The sequence below is a fragment of the Dama dama genome, chromosome 16 (genome assembly GCF_033118175.1).
Source record: "Dama dama isolate Ldn47 chromosome 16, ASM3311817v1, whole genome shotgun sequence".
NCBI classification, from domain to species: domain Eukaryota; kingdom Metazoa; phylum Chordata; class Mammalia; order Artiodactyla; family Cervidae; genus Dama; species Dama dama.
This window is the reverse complement of record NC_083696.1, coordinates 23270566-23288436: the sequence shown is the minus strand read 5'-3', so window position 1 is coordinate 23288436 and position 17871 is coordinate 23270566.

The window sequence follows — 17871 nt, the reverse complement described above, 5'->3', positions numbered from 1 at the left end:
GGCATTTAACCTGCACCCTCTGATCACAGATGGCTCAGTGGTAAGGAAGCTGCCTGCCAATGAAGGAGATGCAGGAAGACCCTGGTTTGACCCCTGAGTAGGAAGATCCCCCTGGAGTAGGAAATGGCAATCCATTCCAGGATTCTTGCCTGGAGAACCCCCCATGGACAGAAGAGCCTGGTGGGCTATGGCCCATGGGGTCACAAAGAGTCAGACATGACTGAACACACACACACACACACACACACACACACATACATTTGATCCCTAGAGCCCTGTGACCACATCTTTTTCTTAACACATGCCTCATTTTGTTTGAGAATACCTTTTCTTCCTTACCTAAGTTTGAGAATCCCTTTGGGCTTGCTGGAAATTGATTCTCATGATCATCTCCTTCTGAATCTGGGTCAGGCTATTTCAGGTGGAGCCCAGATATTTTTAATTAGTGCCCTAGGTGATGCTTAACCAGACAACTCTGAAAAATAATGTAGTACAGGCTGCCATTGATATGTGAGCTACCACTAAAGTTTTCAAGAAATATAGCCTTGAGATTATGTTGATGTTGCCCACACTTGATGAAATGCTAGATAAAAGAGTAGTATCTAACATCTTTTCTCACTTACTTCATGCCAGACCCTCCAGAATTCTGCTCAGATGTCCACTCCTCTACAGATGGCTACATGGCCCCTGCATCAAAGTGGTGAGCTATGAAACAGGGCAATGGGAACCACTTTGCTGAGCTGCTGGGATTTTAAGGGGGAAAAGATGGCTGTACATCCCCATCATGTTGCTCCCTGAGATGTGTACTTCTTTTCCCTTTGTTTCATCTGTACCAACAGTCCTCATTCACAGCCCTGACCCCTCACAACAAGAGTCAGTGTATTTGCCACCCTGCCAAGACTGTGAAATTTTCAAAGTCAAGGAATTTGTCTCTCTAGCACCTAGCATAATGCTTCTGCCATGTGGAAGCTTAACAAATATGCATTCAAAGATTAAATGCAAAGGACAGAATGAAAAAATGGAAGTAATGCTAGGTCAATTGTTCTCAAACTTTAGTGTGCATCAGATCCCCTAGAGAGCTTGTGGAAAGGCAGAGTTGTGATTCAGTATATCCTGTGGGACCATCAGCTACCCGTCCTCTCACCTCGCTTCAAGAGCCTGAGAATGGCCTCTTCCAAGCCATCTGTGTGATAGATGCTCCAGTAGAAAGTATGAGATAAAGAAATCATCTTTGAAATCTCTGAGTCACTTTTTATCACCACCCCCAACTTTACCTAGAGCTGCTGTGGCTAGTTCCACATCCAAGCGCCACACAACTTCCAGCTTCCTAATGGCCTCCAACAATGGACAGTCATCATTACTAACCTCTAGAAGGGTCAACCACCACCCATACTAATGACTGTAACATGGAAAAATGGAAACAAAAGTAGAAGATCTCTAGGGAAAAGTGAAATCTTGAATTGGTTTGGTGTGTGGATGCCAACTATATAAAAGCACTGAAGTAAGTGTTAAGGGACCAGAGAGGAGTCTGATGTTCTGAGGACCACCCCACTCCAAGTCTACAAAGGAGGGAGAACATAAGTAGATGTGTTCAGAAAACCACAAGAAGCATACCAGTAAAAGTGTGAGCGAGACATACGAATGAGAAGTTCACATTTGTTTCCACAAAGATGTGAAATCAGAGAGAAGCTCTGGACAACACAGCTTCCAGCCTGGACCAGATGCATGAAGATGCTGGGGATGCTGGTCACAAAGACACCTGGACCAGCCCCAGGGCAGCTCAGACCCACCCCATCACTCCCTGCCATGGACAGTCTGACTCCAAGCATACAGAGACAGCATCTGCCCATTTGCTTTGCTGTCTTCTCAGAAATACACTTCATTCTGAGGTGCCTGCTAGATCAGGGGATTTAATAAAAATATGTTTGTTCAAAGCCAGGAAGGTGAATTTCCTATTTCCTGTTTTATAATTTCTTATATTGCATTTTCCCTTTCTTATTCCTCAGTCAAAACACACGCTGTGGAGAGACTGAGGTCTCTGTTTTATGGCATTATTTCCAGGGGGTGTCCAGCATTCCTCCTGTTCCAACAGTGGCTATCTGTTGACTTTCACATCATCTGTTCATCTTTCCCAAAGCATCTGACTAGCATTGATGAGATGGGTTCACCAACCAGATCACAGTTCCAGATGGTTCTGCGTTCTAGCCTGACTGTGCATTTCCATCATGTGGTTAAGTTTCTAATCAGCCAATGCCCAGGCTGGATCCCCAGTGAGTTAAATCTGTATCTGTAGGTTTATTATCTAGACCTTGGCATTCTGTAACCTCCCCCGATGATGGGCAGTCACATGTAGACAATGCGGGAGTCACAGCTCTTTCCCAGGAGAACCACCATCCTACAAGTGTGATGAACACATGGAGATGTCCCCATGGAGACAGGGCAGGTGACGGGCCTGTCACTTAGCAGAATCCCCTCCTTCCATATACAGAGACCAACTCGGCCATCTTTGTGTTCCCACCGCAGACTCACACAGCGTTTTTCAGCAAGTCACTGAAGCAATGTTTGTCAAACCTGACCAAAACAACATTCCCTTTAAAAGAAAAAAATTTATCATGGATCTCCTGTCTTTATTATTTATTATTCTTATCATAATGTGAATTAAATATGTATATATTTAGATATACATTTCGTGAGCTTTTCAGATTTTATATAACTATAAAACAAAATAATTTTTGAATCTTTTACTATAAAACTGCAGACCCAATAAAATATAAATAGGTCACATTAATGTAATGTGACAAGTGATGTCATTTTGCAGAAACTAATTTGCTGGTATTGGGCTTAGAACAGGAGGTGGTCTCCTCAGGGCTCATTTTATAGATAATATTTCTGGATTTTAATTTGAATAAAGCAAATACAGGGGATGTCTCTCCCATAACAATGCTGTTTTGAGGATATTAATAACTCCTAGGCTTTGTTTGCTGGCTCAGGATGGCCCATTCTTCCAAGCCCAGGCTCAGTCTCTCTGGAAACACTTCTGTCTTAGGTCTTCAGTCAACAATCCAGGTAGTCATTTCTGCCCTCATTTAATACTAGACAAGTCCCAACAGCTCGCTTTTCAGAATACATCCCAACATCTCCACGTCCGTCTTCTGCCATCCTTTGGCTGGACCACGGCCCTGTCTGCTCCTCTGTCCACCCACACCTGATCCACCCTCACATGTGTAAACAGAATACTGCCCTGCAGTGCTATTCTTGTGGGAGCCCCACAGGATCTGGCCCTACCCACCATCTCCTCTGCCTTTCACCATCTTCTAGTTTCTTAGACACATAAAGCTCGGTCCCACCTCAGGATCTTCACCCATGCAGTTCCCCCTGGCAGCAGCTCCTCCACATCCCCAGGCTTCATGATTCATCCTCAGCACTCAGCTTTCCTGATTTCTCTATCCCCCCATCTGAAGAAGGTCTCCCTAGTATTGGCTCCCAACACTCCATGTTCTTTTCCTTCATGGCACCCATTGAAGATGTCTTTCTCAGTTTACTTGGGAACACTTACCAAAAGCTTGTCTCTCATTAGGCTATCAGCTTCATGGAGGGAGAGTCTCCATCTCTTTTGTTCACCCCTGAACATCTACCCCATGACATTAGCACTGAGTACAGTAAGCATTCTATACACGTTGTCTGAATAAGAAGTAAATGAGTGTATTGTTTAGCCATTTGAGTAGGCAGGCAATAAATGTTTGTTAAATGGATAACCCTTTTTCTGAAAAAGTGCAGTAATTACTGTCATAAGGACACTACCAAAATAAACATTTTTCTTTTCCTGAAAAAATAAAAAGAACACTGCCCTCCAGCAGGCTGTAGGATTCCCATTGTACACTTGGAATAAAATCCACTCTCTTCTTCGTTCTACCCAGCCCCCATACTCTGATCACTGCCAACTACTCCATCATTGTTAGGTACTGTTCTGTCCACTTTGGCTGATGCAGCACAACCCTGGCCTCTTTCTACTTCTCAAACTCTCTAGGCACCTCAGACCTCGAATCCTTACTCCAGCCCAAGTCTCGACCTGGAAGGCTCCCTTCAAACTTGTGTCAACTTCAGGCTGCCTCCTAGAAGAGGTGACAGTAACACCCACATGGCTAGCCACTCCCCAGCTCACCAAGGTCTATGTGGCACTTGATGCTCTCTGCTACTGTGTGTCTTCATTTCTTTGTGTTTGGGGGAAGGTGGTCATGTAGGTGGGGCTTCCCAGGTGGCACAGTTGTAAAGAACCCTCCTGCTAATGCAGGAGATGCAGGAGATGCGGGTTGATCCTTGGATGAGGAAGATTCCCTGGAAATCCCTGGAAATGATCACCCACTCCTATATTCTTACCTGGAAAATTCTATGGACAGAGGAGCCCGGTGGGCTACAGTCCATAGCGTTGCAAAGAGTCGGACCTGACTAAGCAATTGAGCACACACACATTCACTTAGGCAATGCAAGTTTCTGTAATAAGCCCCAAAATCTCATGGCTTAGTCAGATGCAATTAAAGTTTACTTTGTTGTTGTCCAGTTGCCAAATTGTGTCTGACTTTTTGTAACCCTATGGACTGCAGCATGCCAGGCTTCCCTGTCCCTCACCATCTCAGAGTTTGCCCAAGTTCTTGTCCATTGACTCAGTGATGGCATCCAGCCATGCAACCATCTCATCCTTTGTCATCCACTTCTCTTGACCCCAATCTTTCCCAGCATCAGAGTCCTTTCCAATGAGTCGACTGTTCACATCAGATGACCAAAGTATTGGAGTTTCAGCTTCAGCCTCAGCCCTTCCAATGAATATTCAGGGTTGATTTCCTTTAGGATTGACTGGTTTGTTCTCAAAATCAAAAATGATCGTTCCAATGGGCAGGTAGACCTCCTGCATACAGTGGCTTAGGGACTCAGCCCTGCCCATCTTGAATTTCCTCCACCTTGACCACCTGCCAGAGATGGGGAAGTAGACCCAGCTTCAACCCTTGGACAGTGGCCCCTGATCTAGTTATTCCCACCTCAGCATGTGCCATGTGCAGAATCCATTCCCCACCACTCTTCTTGCTAAATTCTTGTCAAGTATTCACTTCCCTGGCCTTTGGCCTTTATTTAGTGGGACAAACGCCATGAGTCAATATGCAAATGCAGATAAAGAGATCACAGTGCATGTCTGTGTGATGGACATCTGGGTCATTCTTGATATGCCTCTATTAACCTTTGTAAGTTATCATGAAAACCAAAGCCCAAAATGTATGTGTCTGTGTGTATAAAAGAAATGAAGTCCACCTAAATGAGAAGGACCAAATGCAATTATTTAAAGTTTGCTGTAGCCTAGGAATCGACCACCATTCCTATCCTTTACTGGAGACTCAAACCTTCGTAGACAACAAGAAGAGAAGGTGTTAAGTGTGCTGAGTGGAGGTGGTGGGCCTGGGGAAGCTGGAGATGGGCCAACAAGGAGGCATCCCATCTGATTGGTTACTTTTACTTTCTCTGGTTGGTCCAGTGTTGGAAACAGGACAAGAAAAAGGGAAACCAATGGTCATCGACTAAGTTTTGACAATCCTGGACTGGTTACTAGGGAAATTCTGAGTCAGAATTCTGTTGCCAGATGTGGTCTGGCCATTGTCTGTTTGCATACTCAATATATCACTGCATATTCAGTCTATCAGTGTGTGTGTTTATGTGCTTAGTCACTCAGTTGTGTCCGACTCTCTGTGACCCCATGGACTGTGGTCCACCAGGCTCCTCTGTCCATGGAAATTCTTCAGGCAGGAACACTGGAGTGTGTTGCCATGCCCTTCTCCAGGGGCTCTTCCCAATTCAGGGATCAAACCCAGGTCTCCTGCACTGCACTCTTTACCCTCTGAGCCACCAGGGAAGCCCTCAATAATGTATCAATACCTATACACACATACATTACGTATGCACACATCTTGTCCTCAATTTGATGGAAACCCTCTATTCAAAAAACTTTGCATAGAAAAAAGTCATATTTCTCAGCACTTACAATATTGTATTCATTCAACAGATATTTATTGACGATCAAGGATAGAAGGATAGAAAGGAATTGGGCTGTCCTATAAGGGTACAGCAGCAAATGAGACACACATTGTCTCTAACCTCAATTAGCATATGGTCCTATGGAAAACCTTAATTGCTTAGATCATAACGACTTATGATTTCACAGTGCAACCACCTGGTCCTCCAGGAGGGCACATGTCGTCTGCTATGAAAGTACTGCAAGTGGGGGATTGGGGCGGGGTGGGAAAGGAACAGAACCAAGCCTCCTGAAGAGGAGACCCGAGGAAGCAGGTCTGGGTGGATGCAGAGCCCAGAGGTGACCATCCAGAACCACTAGGGGAGCTTTACAAGTGCAGATGCAAGGAGGGAAGTCTTCTAATGAAAAGGTATCAAAACAGCCTGGAAAACAGAGAAAGCAAATAGTTCACACTGAACTCTGAGTAGAGGCTTCCCTCTTGTCCACTGGGTCAGGCATCCCACAATATAATTTGTTCCTTTGGGCTTCCCACATGGCTGCTGGTGGTAAAAGAATCTGCCTGCCATTGCAGGAGAAATAAGAGACATAGGTTCAATCCCTGGGTCGGAAGAGCCCCTGGAGGAGGGCATGGCAACCCACTTCAGTATTGTCGCCTGGAGAATCCCACGGACAGAGGAGCCTGGTGGGCTACAGTCGATGGGGTCACAAAGAGTCGGACACAACTGAGCAACTGAGCACTCACTGTCCTGAGTCAGGGCCCAGGGGCTGAGGACCAGCCATGGCCAAGAGACAAGTGATCTCAGCTGTCATAGAAGGATGTCATACCCTTAGGGTGAAACTTGACAGCCAACCAGTACATTTTAAACACACACATTCACATGCACTCACATATATTCATACATCCTCAGACACACATTATTGTTGTTGTTGTTGTTGTTCAGTTGCTAAGTCATGTCCAAATCTTTGCATCCCCATGGACCTGCCAGGCTCCCCTGTCTTTCACTATCTGCCTGAGTTTGCTCAAACTCGTGTCCGTCAAGTCGGTGATACCATCCAACCATCTCATCCTCTGTTGCCCCCTTCTCCTCCTGCCCTCAATATTTCCTAGCATCAGGGTCTTCTCCAGTGATTCAACTCTTAGATGATCAAAGTATTGGAGGTTCAACTTCAGCATCAGTTCTTCCAATGAATATTCAGGGTTGATTTCCTTTAGGATTGACTGGTTTAATCTCCTTGCAATATAATGGAGTCTCAGGAGTCTTCTCCAGCACCACAGTTCAAAAGCATGCATTCTTTGGCACTCAGCTTTCTTTATAGTCCAACTTTCACATCTGTACATGACTACTGGAAAAACCATAGCTTTGACTATACGGAAGTTTGTCAACAAAGTGATGTCTGTTTCTTAATATGCTATCTTGGTTGGTCATAGCTTTTCTTTCCAAGGAGCAAGTATCTTTTAATTTCATGGCTGCAGTCACCGTCCAAAGTGATTTTGGAGCCCAAAAACATAATATCTGCCAACGTTTCCACTTTTTCTCCATCTATCTGCCATGAAATGATGGGATCAGATGCAATGATCTTAGTAACAATATTTATTAAGATTTTAAACGGGCATATATTTTTAAACATGCATATACTTTTGAGTAGCAATTCTACATCTGTGTGTGTGTGTGTATGTGTGTGCATTCTCAGTCATGTCTGACTCTTTGTGACGCCATGAACTGTAGCCTGTCAGGCTTCTCTGTCCATGGGATTTTCCAGGCAAGAATACTGGAGTAGATTGCCATTTCCTACTGCAGGGAATCTTCCGACCCAGGGACAGAACCCATGTTTCCTGCATCACCTGCATTGACAGGTCAATTCTTTACCACTAGTGTCACCTGGGACCCCTACGTCTATTAAGTCATCCTAAAAACAGATTGAATGAATAACTTTACAGTTAAAATAAAGTTAATATAATCTTTTATATGTAAAACAAGCCATTAAAGCAATATTCACCAATATAGTTTTTTATTGTGAATGATATGGTTTGTTTAAACAAATGAAAATACAAACAAACCAAAGAGAGGTGAACTTGGTCTTGCTTATTCCAAATAAACTAATGGTTCCATCTAGTGACTGTCACTTCCCTCCTTCACCTCCCAAAAATCGTTCAAAATCATCTGTTTGTGCCATGGACAAATGTCAAACTTACAAACTGTGGATTTCCAGGATCAATTTTTTATTTGCTTAAAACTAAATATATTAGCCCACAAAAAAACTCTAATATTGAGGCAGGAAGAGGTTTGGGGTTTTTGTTTTGTCTTGTTTTCCCTCTTCTATACATTGAAGATGGATTTAAAGTTTCATCTTGGCATTTTTCTTCATCATATAAATTTTTATGTCTTACAAGTTATCCTTTGTTGTCAGGAAATTTTAAAAGATTATATTGGGATTTACTTTATTTTATTTTTTTTTTAATTTATTTATTTATTTATTTTTTCAGTGGGTTTTGTCATACATTGACATGAATCAGCAATAGATTTACACGTATTCCCCATCCCGATCCCCCCTCCCACCTCCCTCTCCACCCGATTCCTCTGGGTCTTCCCAGTGCACCAGGCTCGAGCACTTGTCTCATGCATCCCACCTGGGCTGGTGACCTGTTTCACCATAGATAATATAATATTGTTTTAAATTTTTCTGTGGAATGAAAATTATCTTTATAATACATTAGCAGTATATATGAAAATTCATATAGCTTTGAAATATTCACATTACCAGTCTTCCAAATTTTAAAATTAGAAGATCCCTATCAAGATAAAGAAAATAATTAATAAAGTATTGATAAATATTATGATTTAAGTAGTTAAAAATAACTTCATCATTGTTTCCAGACTTTATGACCACCATGCAGATATCCAAGTAGTCAGGTGACTTTGGATTCTAATTTCATGCTCATTCCAAACAATGGAAATCAGCTAATATCCTCTCTTTCTTCTGGGGAAAGGACATAAATGCTTAATCTGGCCAAGTATCAAAATCAGCCTAGATGAACTAAGGACAGGGGCATAGGATGGCATAGAGTGGTGAATTCTATGAGAACACGTAGTTAAATGTTCAACCCATGCAATTAGATGATTGCAGAACTGATGTGCTAGGCATCTTAGGTTCCTCTTGCTGCTATAAAAAATTGTCATAAGCTATGTGACTTTAAACAACATGAATGTATTATTCTGGAGGTCCAAAGCCCTAAGTCCATTTCTCTGGGTTAGTCTCTAGGTGCAAACCAACCTGCCTTCCTTCTGAAGGCTCCAGGGGAATACCTGTTTCCTTGCCTTTTCCAGCTTCAGAGGTTCTTGCATTCATTGGCTCATGGCCCTTCCTCCATCATCAAATCACATTGCTCCAGCCTCTGCTTCCATCCTTATAACTTTTCTCTCCAGCTCCACCTCTGACCCTCCTACTTCTCTCTGATAAGAAACCTGGTGATGATATTGGATTCACTTGGATATTCCAGGATAATCTCTCTATCTCAAGATTCTTAAGTTAATTCCATCTTCAGAGGAGTTTTTGCTGTGTAATGTAACATAGCGGCAGGCTCTGGGTATTAGGAATGTGAACATCTTTGGGGAGCCATTATTCAGCCACCTGTACTAAATAAATGCCAAGTAAAACGGTAATTTGGATCAATCTACACATTTATTGGGGAATCACTATTTCCTTAAAATCCTCCAGTAACTCCAGCTAGAGGTACAAGTGAGCACTTTAATCTCCTGACAGTTTGACGTTCCACATGCAGAGTTAAAAGCAAGGAAGAGACTGGGAAAGGCTTGAGTAGGTCCATGGAGCACTCGTCTCCTGGACAACAGCTGAGCTGGCTGGCAGGCACTGTGGAAACACTCTTTCTCTGCAGCTGCTTGGAAGGCACCTGCTCAGTGGATTAAGGAATGACTAGATTTCCTTGGACTTGGAAGCCTCTCAAGTCCTCCTTAAAATAGATATTTCCAGAAAAGTAAAATGGAAATAAGAAGTGTGTGTCTATTAATATTTTATAATGGCTCTGAGACATGGATCAATGCCTGGATCCTTGGGAGCAATGAGAGGAGACACCAGAAAGATGAATCAATACCGTGGTTTACCTTTTGCCCTTCAATGTGACCCTCTTCCCATATCTCCTCACTAGCTTCCATTCCAACAAATTTTTTTAATTAAATCCCTCAGTTTTGAGTTCTCTGAAGTTCAAGGGAAGCCCCTGCAATCATCATTCAAGGAATTTTTATGCACATCTGTTGTGATCTTTGAGATGCTCTGGCCATTGTTCACAAGAATCTTCACCAAGAGTCAAACTGTGTGCCACTCCAATGCCAGGTTTTCCCTGGTTCTTACCTGTCCCTTTTCCATATGCAAAGTCCATTAGCAAAGCAGCCATCTCTACCTTCAAACCATGTCTCAGACCTGCCCCCAGCTCTCCAATCCCATTGCCAAAATACAAACTCCTCTGCCCCGCCCAGGCCACGTGTCAGCACCCTGACTGGCCTCCCCCAGCTCCACGTGGGATGAGCCTGCTCCGTCTCGCCAGCCTCTCCTCCGTCCTTCCCTCGTTCACTCTGCTATGGTCTTGGCTTGCTTTCTGTTTCCAGCACACGCCCCACTCCGTCACACTGCAAGGCTCTGCACGTGTTGTTCCCTGCCCCTCATCACTTTCCTTTTCAATGATGGGTCCCGATCCATCAGCCTAAATGTCTCCTGGACTCCCGTGGTGAAGCACAGGCTCTCCAATGACCCTCCTCCTTCCCTGTGTACTGTTTTCTTCGTTCGCACCGCTTATCACTAGCTGTAATTGCCTTGATTGATTTGCTCTTTCACTTGTTTCCCTTCTGTGTCCTTAATTAGACTGTGCAGGGAAACTGGTGCTATTTCCTTTTCCTGAAGCTTCCTCCCATGGGAAGGGAGTTGCACCCAGGCTGACACTCTTGGCGACTCTCCATCTCTCCTGACTCACACCTTCAAAGGGAGGGTGAGGGATTTCACTTGGAAAGAAACTAGGAATACTTTGTGTTAGGAGCCCTGTTGGCAGAGAGCAATGATCTGATCTGTGCCCCCTTCACAAGCACTGGGGGGACAGCTGGTGCCCAGTGAGGCCTGGCCACAGGTGAGTGAGTCCATTTCCTGATTGTCCGGACCGGCATCTATTGCCTCATTTATTACTTAGACTTGTTGTTTTTTCCTGTTGTTTAGTCTTTAAGTTGTACCCAACTCTGGGAGCCCATGGGCTATAGCACGGCAGGCTTCCCTGCCCTTCAGCTTCTCCCAGAGTTTGCTCAGACTCATGCTCATTGAATCAGTGATGCTGTCTAACCAACTCATTCCCTGCTGACCCCTTCTCCTTTTGCCTTTCATCTTTTCCGCATCAGGGTATTTCCCAATGAGTCAGCTCTTCAAATAAGGCGGCCAAGGTGCTGGAACATTAGCATCAGTCCTTCCAGTGAACATTGAGGGTTGATTTCATTTAGGATTGACTGGTTTGATTTCCTTGCAGTTCACAGGACTCTCAAGAGTCTTCTCCAGCACCACAATTAGAAAGCATCAATTCTTCAGAACTCAGCCTTCTTTATGGTCCAACTCTCACATCCATACATGACTGCTGGAAAAACCATAGTTTTGACCTTTGTTGGCAAAGTGATGTCTCTGCTTTTTAATGTACTGTCTAGGTTTGTCATAACTTTTCTTCCAAAGAGCAAGTGTCTTTTAATTTCATGGCTGCAATCACTATCCACGGGGATTTTGGAGCCCAGGAAAATAAAAACTGTTACTTATGATGCCAGTATTCTGACTGTTGTGTGTGTGACCTTTTGTCTTATCTGTCAAATAGTTGAGCTATGATCCCAAAACTGTTTTTTTCGTCATCCACTCCCCATGCCAAACCAACAACCAACCGCGTCCTCAGTGAGAGCTCAGCACGTGCCTGCCACAGGTCTTGGCCCCTGTGGTGATCCACAAGTTGGCGCTGGACAAATGCATCACTGGTCTGAATGGACTCGTAGGTGATGTAGTGAGTGAGTAAGTGGAAAGCGATGGGAAGAAATGCTTCTTGAGCAGGACAAAAGCCTTGATGAGAGAGAGAACATCCAGCACCTGCCCAAGAGGGTGATGGTCCACAGGGCTGCTCAGCCAGGGCTGGGGCAACTGGCCATGGGCCTGCATCATGTGGATGTGAGCCCAGTGTTGGTGGTCAGTGGGAGCTGATAAACAGCCTCACTGCCCCTCACCCCTTTATCCACTTGGTCTTGCATTAACATTTGATTCCACGTCTTAGTCAACTCTGGCAGCCTTAAGAAATGCCACAGGGTAAGACGGTTCATGGGGTCACAAAGAGTCAGACACGACTGAGCGACTGAACTGAACTGAACTGAAGACGGTTTAACCAGCAGATATTCACTTCTCACAATTCTGGAAGCTGGAAGTCTGAGATCAAGGTACCAGCAGATCCAGTGTGAGCCCTGTTTCTGGTTTGCAGATGGCCACCTTCCTGCTGTCCTCACATGGCCATGCCTCTTGCACAGGCACAGAGGGAGACAGCTGGCTGACTCCGTCTCTTCTCATAGGGCCATCATTCCTCATGGATTAGGGCCCCACCCTTATGACCTCATTTAACCCTAATTACATCCTTAAAGCCCTGTATCTAAATACAGTCACATTGGAGGTTAGGGCTTCACCAGATGAGTTTGTATGTGCCTGCATGCTAAGTCACTTCAGTTGTGTCCAACTGTTTGTGACCCATGGACTGTAGCCCGACAGGCTCCTCTGTCCATGGGATTCTCCAGGCAAGAATACTGGAGGGGGTTGCCATGCCTTCCTCCAAGGGATCTTCCCGACCCAGGGATAGAGCCCACGTCTCCTGCAGCTCCTGCATTACAAGCAGGTTCTTTACTGCTGAGCCACCAGGGGTGCCCAGATGAGTTTGGGGGGCACATAGTTCAGTTCATGATACCACATGAGATGCCCTCACTACCTTTCCTTAACCCAAACCAAATGAAGTGCAGCCCGGTAGTGAGTTCATTTCATCACAGGAATGTGATGACAAAGGAAAGCCAGCTCTTTCCCTGGACACCAATCAGAGCATTCTCTGAAGATGACATTTTAGATTCTTTTGAATTGCCCTTGTACTTCTCCTTGAGACCCACTTGAGCCCAAATTGGAAACCGGGCCCATCTGCTCCTCCCTTCATTTCTTTGTCTGATTTAATTTCACCACAAGGAACCCGGGAGCTTCCATAGAAACCTACGTGGATGATGATTTACTTTTAAATACCACATCCTCAAGTGAAAATCCAATTTAAAATGGAGAGCAGCAACAATATCCTCAGTAACTGGGAACTGACTTCTGATGAAAGCATCTTTTTCAAATCATTATTTTGCTCTGAAACCTTAGATTCCTGTCTCTGTCTTCCCAAGGGACTAGAATTGAGCCATGGGTGCTCACCCTTCAAACAGTAAAGGGAGTTTCCCTCTTGCCAGGGGTCAAGTGAACAGGCCAGCAGTCTCAGGGGCCACAAAAAAAACCCTGAAGTTTGGGTTCTCATAGGATATGCCGACTTCTGTAACAAGGTTCCCACAAGCGTGCCAGGACTAAAGGCAAACTCTCAAAACTGATTTCCTTAAGCAAACCAATTCCAGGAAGTCAGATATGAAAAAACATTTCAAGAGAACAGCTCAACCCATGTGGAGCAGGAACTAGGAGATCCTGGATGCTTTAAGAAGACAAAAAAAAAAAATGTCATTTGAATCTCTAAACTGTGTTTAAATATTTGAGGACATGAATAAAGCTGTGTGACTCTTAAGACACTTACAAAGAGACGAGGCTTTTTCTCCATTTTTACCCAGCATTTTATTGATGTTTGTATTACAAACATTTTTAAAGAACCACTCAATTCTTCTCCTTCAGAGTTCAACATGCAGTCGGCCTCCTGTGCCTACAGGGTCAGGCAAGTGTCAGGGCATCCATGGTGCAATCTTCACAGGCTGGGCTGTAAACCTAAGTCCAAACAGGGGCCCCCAGCCTCTTCCTGCCTCCTGCCACTCCACCCATCATGCTCCAGAGTCCCAGAGAATCTCTGTTGTTTCTCCAACATTCCAAGAAGTTTCCATCTCAAGGCCTTTGCATTCTCCAGTCTCTGCCTGGAGCACTCTCATCTTGGAGACCCTCCTGGCTGTCCCACTCATGTTACTTATGATATCTATCCAAATATCTCCTTTCACAAGGCATCTCTGACTATACACTGATCCCCCTCTGCCTTTTGTCGCTCTTCCTCATAGCTCTTATCACCATATGCCAGGTAATGTTGACTGTCCCATATCCCACCCAGGAAGTGAGAGCTTCAGGACAGAGACCTCATTCAATCAATTCTGTTGCCTGCTGTTTCCCACGTGCCCGAAATGGAGCCTGAACATAGCAGATTGTCATTAAAAATTTCTGAGTGAATGACCGACCATATTACAGGCCCCACTGTATCAGGGACTTCTAGAAAGCAGACAATGTCTCATTTATATTCACATGCCCAACCTGTGGATTAGTATTCAATAAATGCTAGGATCTGATTGCCTGCAGCTCTTCCCTAACTGCGTATGGGATGACTTTGTTTGTGTTCATCTTATCTCAGCTAGAGACAGGGCTGTACTCTGCTTTGGAACTCCATAATCATGTTCATAGGTGAGACAAGTGTCGGATATATGATAGACACCTGCAGACAGAGATCAAATGTTAGTGAATCTTCAGTGCTTTAGAGGTCATATCCAGAATGTTTAGGAACTCAGGATCTTCATTTTCTGTTGTTTTGAACTTGGGCAGCTGGAGGTCTGGGAGTGTGGGAAGGTTCTTATCCACTTAGATTGAGGGGGAAGAAAAGAAATACCCCCTATTTTTCTGGACAGCTCTGTTAGGTGTTCATACATCATAACAGGCCAATTACACTGTGATAATGGCCCAGCTTATGTCTCAGTGGTTTAGCACAGCCAGCATTCATCTTGCAGTCATCTCAAGTCCACCAGGGAACCAGTTATTCCTTCGCCTATCGCATTGGCATTCTGAGTCACCTCCAGTGTGTCCATATCAATATACTCTTCATCAGTCAGGGAGGCAGAGAAGGAAGACAGACTAGCACCAGTAAATAAGTACTTTCTGGCCTAGAAGGGACACATCAATGCCCTTCATGTTCCACTGATAACAGTAAATTCAGGAGGCCAGGGGTACCACTCTCTCAGGCAAGTACAATGTGGAGCTCATGTTTGGGCACAGCAGACAGAACTGCCATGGGGTCATTCCACTGTTCTTTAACTTTAGAGAGACAGCCCTGGGGTGCAGACCCCTCTGAAATCCTTCAGGGAAGGAGCCCAATCCATATGAACCACAGAACAGTTACTTAAGGGTGTATCCCCCATAGCATCACCTCATGGCAACTATGACCCCAGGCTCACCACTCTAAGTCATGGTACTAGACAGATGATCAAGAAAAGGGTTGAACAAAAATGGGCAAGGATGATGCCCTGGGAAGTGCTAATGTGTGGAAGTGGAAAGATCCAGGAAAGGTGCTGAGAATAAGCAGCTAGTGAGATGGGAGATGCAGAAAGTGCCTCCAGGAAGACACTGAAGACCATGTCTCAAGGGGGACGGAGGGACTCCCTGTGCCAAAGGCTGTTCTGCAATGTGACTTTGTCACTCCCTTGATGGAGGCAAACCATTTCTCAAGCTCCCTGTCGAGTCCATGACACATTGACCATCACAACCCAGAAGAAGGAGCCCACACCTGCTCTAGATGGAGATGTAAGTGACCTGGTAGATTCTGCTTTTTGTCTCCTGAATGTTCACCTTTGAAATGCTCTCTCTTGGAACCCAACATCACTCAATGAGAAGTCCAAGCCACATGGCGAGGCCATGGGCAGGTTCTGTGGTCAAGGTCATGCCTAGCTCCCAGCCTACAGGCAACACCAACCACTGGTTGGGTGAGTGCGCCATCTTGGATGCACAGCCCAGTCTTGCCTTCACGTGACTCCAGCCCAGAAACCATGTGACAGCAACCACATGAGAAGCCCAGCTAGAACCATCCAGCTGGGCCCAGTCACCCAACAAAACCATGATTCATCACAATATATTGTTACTTAAATCAGGGACGGGGTAGGGGGGCACCTTTGTCATGCAGTGATGGATAGCTGGAGACAGGAATGAACACTGGCTTTAGCTTTGTCAAGGTCAATGGTGACCTTGGAGGGGAGAAAAATTGGACTGGAATGGACTCAAAGAAGAATAGGGAGAGAAATGAAAATAGAGAATTGTTCAAGGAGTTTTGCTGTAAAGAAGAGCGAGACTCTAACATAAATCACAGCAAGATCCTCTATGACCCACCTCCCAGAATATTGGAAGTAAAAGCAAAAATAAACAAATGGGAACTAATGAAACTTAAAAGCTTTGCACAACAAAGGAAACTATAAGTAAGGTGAAAAGACAGCCTTCAGAATGGGAGAAAATAATAGCAAATGAAGAAACAGACAAAGGATTAATCTCAAAAATATACAAGCAACTCCTGCAGCTCAATTCCAGAAAAATAAATGACCCAGTCAAAAAATGGGCCAAAAATCTAAATAGACATTTCTCCAAAGAAGACATACAGATGGCTAACAAACACACAAAAAGATGCTCAACATCACTCATTATCAGAGAAATGCAAATCAAATCCTCAATGAGGTACCATTACACGCCAGTCAGAATGGCTGCTATCCAAAAGTCTACAAGCAATAAATGCTGGAGAGGGTGTGGAGAAAAGGGAAAGCCTCTTACACTGTTGGTGGGAATGCAGACTAGTACAGCCACTATGGAGAACAGTGTGGAGATTTCTTAAAAAACTGGAAATAGAACTGCCATATGACCCAGCAATCCCACTGCTGGGCATACACACCGAGGAAACCAGATCTGAAAGAGACACATGTATCCCAATGTTCATCACAGCACTGTTTATAATAGCCAGGACAAGGAAGCAACCTAGATGCCCATCAGCAGACGAATGGATAAAGAAGCTGTGGTACATATTCACTATGGAATATTACTCAGCCATTAAAAAAATTCATTTGAAAAAAAAAATTCATTTGAATCAGTTCTAATGAGATGGATGAAACTGGAGCCCATTATACAGAGTGAAGTAAGCCAGAAAGATAAAGACCAATACAGTATACTAATGCATACATATGGAATTTAGAAAGATGGTAACAATAACCCTATATGCAAAACAGAAAAAGAGACACAGGTGTACAGTACAGACTTTTAGACTCTGTGGGAGAAGGCGAGGGTGGGATGATCTGAGAGAATAGCATTGAAACAAGTATACTATCAAGGGTGAAACAGATCACCAGCCCAGCTTGGATGCATGAGACAAGTGCTCAGGGCTGGTGCACTGGGAAGACCCAGAGGGATGGGATGGAGAGGGAGGCGGGAAGGGGGGATCAGGATGGGGAACACATGTAAATCCATGGCTGATTCATGTCAATGTATGGCAAAAACCACTACAATATTGTAAAGTAATTAGCCTCCAACTAATAAAAATAAATGGAAAAAAAAAAGAAGAGCAGAGAAATGAGGCAGCAGCTGGAAAGAGTGGATAGAGATTTATTACAGCATATGTAATTCTAATGAGAATGATTCTATAGATAGAAGAATTGATGGTGCAAAAGAAGAGGGGAAATTGCTACAACAAAGTTAAGGAGAGCCAATGAGTGTGGGGGATGAAGGAGCCTCTATCTTTCTGTAGGAGTGCTGATGGCTCAGCCAGTGGTGAGGGCTGTCTTCACCCTGCGGGAGGCTGACACATCACCAGGAGACGGGGCAGT